Consider the following 7,342-nt stretch of genomic DNA (forward strand, 5'->3'; position numbering starts at 1 on the left):
CGTGCGCCACCCCGCGGCCGAGCGCGCCCAGCCGCCGGCGCCGCCGCTCCGGTGCCCCCCTCCGGTCTCCCTCGCCGTCCCTCTCCCTCCGGTCGAAGCTCCGGCGAGCTTGAGCAGCTCCAACTCCGACGGCCCGAGCCCCTGCTCCAGATCTGATCCAGAGAAACCCTAGGGTTGACTTTCTTCCTCCTCCCGTTTTTCTCCAAGTCTTTTATCTTCACAGTATATTGCAATGTTCATCGGATCATAACTCTCTGCATATAGCTCCGTTTCGCGCGTGTGATATATCGAATTGTTCGACTCCTGATGCTCTTCATTTTGTTAAATTGCACCATGTTCATTAGTGTTGAGGATATAGACCTTAGTGTCACCCGCCAGGAGGGGCCGGGTTACTCGTATGGTCACGGCCAGAAGCCCGGCGCCAAGCTTAAAGACGGTGGGCCAAAGATGGGCTTAAGACCCGGATATGGCTTAAGGCCCGTAGTTGCAGTCATTATTATGGTAGAACTTGTAGTGTAAGGCAAGAATAGTTGAGAGTCCGAGCCGGACACTCTTATGAGCCGGCCGGGACTCTGAGAGCTGCTGGGCGTCAGCCTCCCTATATAGAGGGACGACCCGGCAGCGGTTTAGGGACAAGAACAATCTCATCGAAAGCCGGGCATAGCAGTTTAGCTCCCTGGCGATCGTAACCCTAATCAATACCACCTCGACTGGACGTAGGCTTTACCTTCACCGTAAGGGGCCGAACCAGTATAAACCCTCGTGTTCCTTGTCCCGCATTAACCCCTTCAAGCTTCCTAGTTGCGATGGCTCCACGACTAAGTCTTAGCTCGAGGACATCTGCCGTGACAATTCCACGAAAGTTGGCGCCCACCGTGGGGCCAGCGCACGGTGGATTTGAGTTCTTGAAGGGCAGCTTCGAAGGGCTCAAGGGATACGCTGTGGGCCGGATGACCCAGAGTCATCGCGGCAAGCTCTACATCGACGATGCAAACTGGGGCCCCGACGCCAGCTCAATCAAGTACGGGTACCGGGTCCCCTTCGGCGGAATTCATGTTTTCATTGGCAAGATTGGTGAACCGGGCCCTGAGCCGGGTCTCTGCGCCGATCTCATCAAGACGGCTCAGCGTGTGCGATCCGCCCGGGCCCGGCCTGCCTTAAGGCATGCTTTTGTGGGGTGTATCCATGGAGGACTCTCTGATCGATCTGGATCTGGTGATGAGACGGCCGCCGGCTCTGACGGCGAGTCGGCCACCGATGAGTCAAACTCGTTGTATCAACTTCAAGATGGCAGGCTCATGGGTTGTTCCGATGGTGACAGTATTCCGGACCTATTTGAGCCGCCAAGTCAGGTTGGAGTTTTTATGGCTGGTGCGCAGCCTATTCAGAACCCCGCTGCTGGAGCGGGAAACCCGGTGCCTTCTCCGGCTCAGGTGCTGATGGATCTCACGGACAAGATGACGGCCCTGCTAACCGCCACGGTTGACCTGGCAGATCAAGCTCAGCACGATGCAGAGGTTGCACAGTTAAAATTGGATCTAAGGAAAGCTAAAGAGGATCTTGCAGCGGAAGGGATCAGGCTGACTGCGGAGAGGGCGGCTCTCGATGCCCAAACTCAGCTGATCCAGGCGCAGTCCTTCCAACTCACGATGGATCAGAACGCGGCCAATGAGGTCATGAGAAGGAGGCATCAAAAGACCCAATCTCGACTCCCTCCGGTTTACGATCCACGCAATCTCTTCAACACGCCAGGTGCAGGGTCTAGTAACCCGCCCGGGGTCATAGCACCCGGGTCTGGACCCCTTATTCAGCCACGAGTGATGGGGCCTCCCCAGGTGCCCCCTGCCCCGCCTCAGTACGTGCCAATACCCCCGGGTCATTATAATAACCCGCTGGAGAACATGGTCGCTGCGGCAGCCCGGCTGGCGGCTCTCCCAGTCGACGGCGACTCTCCGACGGCTATTGAAACCAGCCGGGTCAGGGAACTCCTTCAGACAGCACTGGCGCAGCAAGAGGCGTACTCCTGCAGCCGGGACAGGATCCACTCGACCCCTCGGCCAGGCCAGAGCCCGAGTTACAGTCGGCACATGGTCTCAGCAACCGGCTCAAGTAACGTCCGACGCCATGACCCGCCCCCTGGCCACGGCCCGGTTCATAATGGAGCCTTTCACGCAGCAGACCAGGACAGAGCACGGCAAGAGGCGGAGCAAGTGCCTCAATTGACGGCTTACCAGACCCCCCCGGCTTATCCGACGACTTCCGTCGACGTGGGTATCCCCACCAGGATTGGGGGCGTCCCTTGTTTAGTACCAGCTATCCGCAATGAGCGTCTACCCAAGGACTTCAAAGGCCCTAGGAAGGTGCCTAATTACGCAGCAGACTTACAGCCTGCAGCCTGGATCGAGAGTTATGAGATGGCTATGGAGCTGCTGGAGGTCAGTGAGGCGTCCATGGCTAAGTATTTCACCATGATGTTAGATGGGACTGCCCGCACTTGGTTGAAAGGGCTACCACCGAATTCCATTGGGTCTTGGGCCGAGCTGAAAGCCCGGTTCATCCAAAACTTCAAACATACCTGTAGGCAGTCTATGTCAATTGTGGATTTGACTAACTATAAGCAGCAGGAGGGTGAGTCCACGACACATTGGGTTCGCCGGGTTAAGGAGATCATACACTCGTCAGACAAGATGGATGCCGGCTCAGCGGTTTTAATGCTGGAGCAGAATTGTCGTTTTGTGCCCCTGAAGATGAAACTCGGGCGGCTTAAGCGCGACTGCAGTGATATGGGTACACTAATGGCGGCCCTTGTCAAGTACGCCGATTCTGATGGTACCAAGCATCCCCCTTCAGATGATGAAAGGACAGGGAAGGGAAAGAAGAACGGCAATGGCAAGGGTCCTCAGTTTAACCCGGGGAACCAAGGAGGAGGCAAGCGCAAGGCCGATGGCAGCCTAGAGTTTGTAGCCAACGCCAGCTCACAAGGTAATAACCAGCGACGCAAAGGGAGGCCCCCTCCCCGAGGCGGCGGGTCAGGTCCGACGCTGGAGCAGCTGTTGAATGAACCTTGTCCAAGGCATGGCTCTAGAGAGAAGCCAGCGACTCATCTGTGGAAGGATTGTGCAATCATGAAGGCCTTTAAGAATTACAATGGCCCGGGCGGCGGCTCAGGCGTCGGCGGCTTTCATGGACCGGGCGGCGGCTCAAACTCCGGTCCTCAGAACGGTCAAGGGGGCTTTAATCAGCAGTCTAGCCAGGGTCATCAACAGCAGCAGGGGGGTTATCAGACCAATCCAAAGCAGCTTAGCGGTGGACAGTATCATGTGTTTACCACCAGTCTGTGTAAGCGAGATCAGAAGCTTCATAAGAGGGCAGTTAATGCTGTTGAGCCGGCGGTCCCACGCTACTTGCGGTGGTCTGAGCAGCCTATAGTGTGGAGTAGGGAGGCACCCTCCCCGGGTGGATAACCCGGGCCACTTGGCCTTAGTGGTGGCTCCTCAAGTGGGAGGATATAAGTTCACAAAGGTGCTCATGGATGGAGGCAGCAGCATCAACATCCTCTATTATGAGACTTTTCGCCGTATGGGGTTGGTTGATAAGAATCTCAGCCAGTCAAACACTATCTTCCACGGTGTGGTGCCTGGTAAGTCGGCTTATCCAGTCGGTAAGATTGAGTTGGAAGTGGCTTTTGGTGATGAGAACAACTATAGGGTGGAAAAATTGACCTTTGAGGTGGTCAAGATAAGAAGTCCATACCATGCTATATTTGGACGGCCGGCTTATGCCAAGTTCATGGCACGGCCGTGTTATGTGTACTTACAGCTCAAGATGCCGGGTCACAATGGGACCATTACGGTTCACGGCAGCCGGAAAGTGGCTCTGGTGTGTGAGGAAGGCGATGCGGCTTATGCAGAATCTGTTTGTGCTACAGAGGAGTTGAAGTTTTACAAAGACAATGTTGACCCTACAGATATGACCTCTCTGAAAAAGCCGACTACGGAGAATGAGCCGGCGATGAAATTTAAGTCGGCTGATGAAACTAAGCTCGTTGACTTTGTTCCAGGGGATTCATCTCAGCAGTTTAGCATCAGTGCCAATCTGGATCCAAAATAGGAAAGCGCGCTCATCGAGTTCATCCGTGAGAATAGGGACATCTTCGCATGGAAGCCTTCTGACATGCCAGGTGTACCTAGAGAACTCGCTGAGCACACTCTCAATGTTGATCCGAAATTTAAGCCGGTCAAGCAGTTCCTTCGGCGGTTTAATGAAGAGAGGCGGAAAGCTATTGGTGAAGAAGTGGCCCGGCTCTTGGCAGCCGGGTTTATTGTTGAAGTCTTCTACCCAGAGTGGTTAGCTAACCCGGTGCTCGTACTCAAGAAGAACGGCACTTGGCGGATGTGTGTGTTCTACACGGACTTAAATAAGGCCTGTCCGGCTGATCCTTTTGCCCTCCCCCGTATTGATCAAATCATTGATGCTACGGCAGGTTGTGCACGCTTAAGTTTCTTGGATGCTTACTCCGGATATCATCAGATTAAGATGGCGGTTAAGGACCAGGAGAAGACGGCGTTCATCACTCCCTTTGGAGCCTTCTGCTACGTGTCTATGCCCTTTGGACTCAAGTGTGCACAGGCGACTTACTAGCGTTGTGTACAGAACTGTCATCATAAACAGATTGGGCGCAATGTTCACGCTTATGTGGACGATATCGTGGTTAAGTCCATAAAAGAGGAAACCCTGATAGATGATTTAAGGGAAACCTTTGATAATCTCCGGGTCTACAAGATGATGCTTAACCCAGCCAAGTGTGTCTTTGGTGTTCCTGCAGGCAAACTCTTGGGTTTTTTGGTTTCTGACAGAGGCATTGAAGCTAACCCGGAGAAGATCAAGGCCATCACCTCCCTGGCTAAGCCGGCGTGTATAAATGATGTTCAGCGTTTGGCGGGTCGCATCGCTGCTTTAAGCCGGTTTATAAGCCGTTTGGGTGAGAAGTCCATGCCATTGTATCAGTTGATGAAGAAAACTGATAACTTTGTCTGGAATGATGCAGCTAATACCGCTTTTGAGGATTTGAAGAAGCAGCTGGCAGAGCCCCCAGTCCTTGCTGCTCCGGTTGATAAGGAGCCCTTATTATTGTATGTGGCGGCAAACGCACGAGCCGTCAGTGTGGCTATTGTTGTGGAGCGCAAGGAGGGTAAGGAACATCCGGTTCAACGGCCGGTTTATTATGTCAGCGAAGTGCTCATTGAGTCCAAGCAGCGGTACCCGCATTGGCAGAAGCTTGTGTATGGTGTATTCATGGCGAGCCGGAAACTTAAGCATTATTTTCAGGGTCACCCCATCACTGTGGTCAGTTCTGCCCCTCTTGGTGATATCATTCAAAACAGAGAGGCCACAGGGAGAATTGCTAAGTGGGCTATAGAACTTGGACCTCATGGTCTCAAATATGTGCCACGCACTGCTGTTAAGTCTCAAGCCTTGGTGGATTTCATCAATGATTGGACAGAGTCACAAGTGCCCGAGCAAAAGCCGGATAACACGTATTGGACTATTCACGTCGATGGGACCAGACAGTTGGAGGGCTCGGGGGCTGGCGTTGTATTGGCTTCCCCTAAAGGTGACAAGTTCCATTATGTGCTACAGTTGATGTTTCCTTGCACTAACAATGCGGCTGAGTACGAGGCCTTGCTCCACGGTCTTCGGATGGCTAAGGAGATGAGCTTGAGCCGGGTAAGGTGCTTCGGTGACTCAGACTTGGTGGCTCAACAAGTATCAGGCAGATGGGATTCTAAGGACCCTCTCATGGTGGCTTATCGCCGCGAAGTTGATGCGATTGCTGGGCACTTTCAGGGCTACCAAGTAGAGCACATTGATCGCAGGAAGAACGAGGCGGCTGATGCTCTAAGTCGGCTAGGCTCTCAGCGAAAGCCGGTGCCGCCTAACACTTTCCTGGACGTCCTGTATAGCCCTTCGGTTACGTTGCCTACGGAGGAAGACATGGCTGTCCCTGACCCGGAGGCACGACTGGTGGCGGCTCTCCATATTATACCAGACTGGACAATGCCATATCTGGCTTACATGACCCGGGGCGAGTTGCCTGAGGATGAAACTTTGGCCAGGCAAATAACTCGGCGGGCTAAGTCAATGATTGTTATCAATGGCGAGTTGCATCATCGCAGTGTTACAGGAGCATTTCAGTGTTGTGTCTCCCTTGAGGAAGGTCAAGAGATCTTGCGTGAGATCCATGAAGGGGATTGTGGCCATCACGCCGGCTCAAAGTCCCTTGTGGCCAAGGCTTTTCGTCATGGTTTTTATTGGTTGACGGCTCATGCTGATGCAGAGGACTTGGTCAGTAAATGTGATGGTTGCCGGAGGTTCTCACGACGGGCTCATGTGCCGGCTCAGGAGCTGAGGATGATCCCAATCACTTGGCCCTTTGCGGTCTGGGGGCTTGATATGGTTGGGCCTTTTAAAAGGTCCAAGGATAAGAAGACCCACCTCTTGGTGGCAGTTGATAAATTCACCAAGTGGGTGGAAGCTGAGCCAATTAGCATGTGCGATGCAGCCACGGCGGTTCAATTTATGAAAAAGGTGATTTTCCGCTTTGGCTTTCCGCACAGCATTATAACTGACAGTGGCACCAATCTCTCCAAAGGCGCCATGGAAGAGTTTTGTCAACGCGAGCATATCCGACTTGATGTTTCCTCAGTGGCTCATCCTCAATCCAACGGTCAAGCTGAGAGAGCTAATCAGGCGATTCTGAAAGGTATCAAGCCCCGGCTTTTGGTCCCTTTGCAACGGACGCCGGGTTGTTGGGTGGAGGAGTTGCCCTCCGTGTTATGGAGCATCAACACTACTCCTAACAGGTCTACAGGCTTCACGCCTTTCTTCATGGTTTATGGAGCAGAAGCAGTCCTCCCCAGTGACATCCGTCATGACTCACCTCGAGTGGCGGCTTATGTTGAGGCGGATAATGAACTGGCGCGACAAGATGCTCTTGACCTATTGGACGAACAGCGTGATGTGGCAGCAGCTCGATCAGCGATTTACCAGCAAGACCTGCGCCGTTACCATAGCCGCCGGGTTAAATCCCGAGTCTTCCAGGAAGGCGATCTCGTGCTCCAGCTCATCCAGGATCAAACAGATGCACACAAGTTATCCCCGCCTTGGGAAGGGCCCTTTGTGGTCAGCAAGAACTTGCACAACGGGTCATATTACCTCATTGACATTCGGGAGCACAAAGATTCACGTAAGTCGGAGGAGGAGACCCGTCGGCCGTGGAACATAGCTCAGCTTCGGCCTTACTACACTTGAGCCACCGGCTCTCGTGGTGTACATATTTCTA

The sequence above is a fragment of the Triticum aestivum genome, chromosome 2D (genome assembly GCF_018294505.1).
Source record: "Triticum aestivum cultivar Chinese Spring chromosome 2D, IWGSC CS RefSeq v2.1, whole genome shotgun sequence".
Classification (NCBI taxonomy): domain Eukaryota; kingdom Viridiplantae; phylum Streptophyta; class Magnoliopsida; order Poales; family Poaceae; genus Triticum; species Triticum aestivum.